Consider the following 655-nt stretch of genomic DNA (forward strand, 5'->3'; position numbering starts at 1 on the left):
TGAACCCCTGGCCATATTTAAGCTCTATTATGCAGTGTAAGCGGTGTTCGCCTAGGGAGACCAAACTAGCAGCTTATAAAATCTCGACATCAACCCTTCGCAAGCATGTACAGGTTGTATATACTTGCATCGTTGCATTGGTGGTTAAGCCTTGACAGTTTAGCAAAGGTTTTGCACAAATTAGCCAAAGAGACAGTGGTGCAGGGTGTGCGATATATATCGTCTGCGATAATATCGTAATTGTTGTTTTAACGATGTGCAATTTGGCATTATCAGTATTTAGCCAAAAACCAAACAAAACACGTCTACAGAGTGCCGTGAAATCTAGTACATTAGTCTAGTGCGAGCGTGCATTTAGAGTGTGTTCTTTTAATGCGTGATTCAGTCTGTTAAAATGCATTTAGAATCATCACAAAATTGAAGATATAGGGGCATAAAATTTATATATTTATATAATTTCATATAGTAAATCAATATCACACAAAGAGTGCTGTTTTTTCTCCAAAAGCATGATTACTTATAGATTTTTTTTACAACAGTTCAATAAACAAGTTAATTAAGAGACTTGCGTTTTAGACACCATATCGCCTGTTTTTGCTCTATTTCCACAACAAAAATAATTCCAAACACAGCCACCATAGCACAGTTTTGCGTC

Source organism: Sinocyclocheilus rhinocerous, unplaced genomic scaffold (genome assembly GCF_001515625.1).
Source record: "Sinocyclocheilus rhinocerous isolate Xijiao unplaced genomic scaffold, SAMN03320098_v1.1 scaffold1436, whole genome shotgun sequence".
NCBI lineage: Eukaryota > Metazoa > Chordata > Actinopteri > Cypriniformes > Cyprinidae > Sinocyclocheilus > Sinocyclocheilus rhinocerous.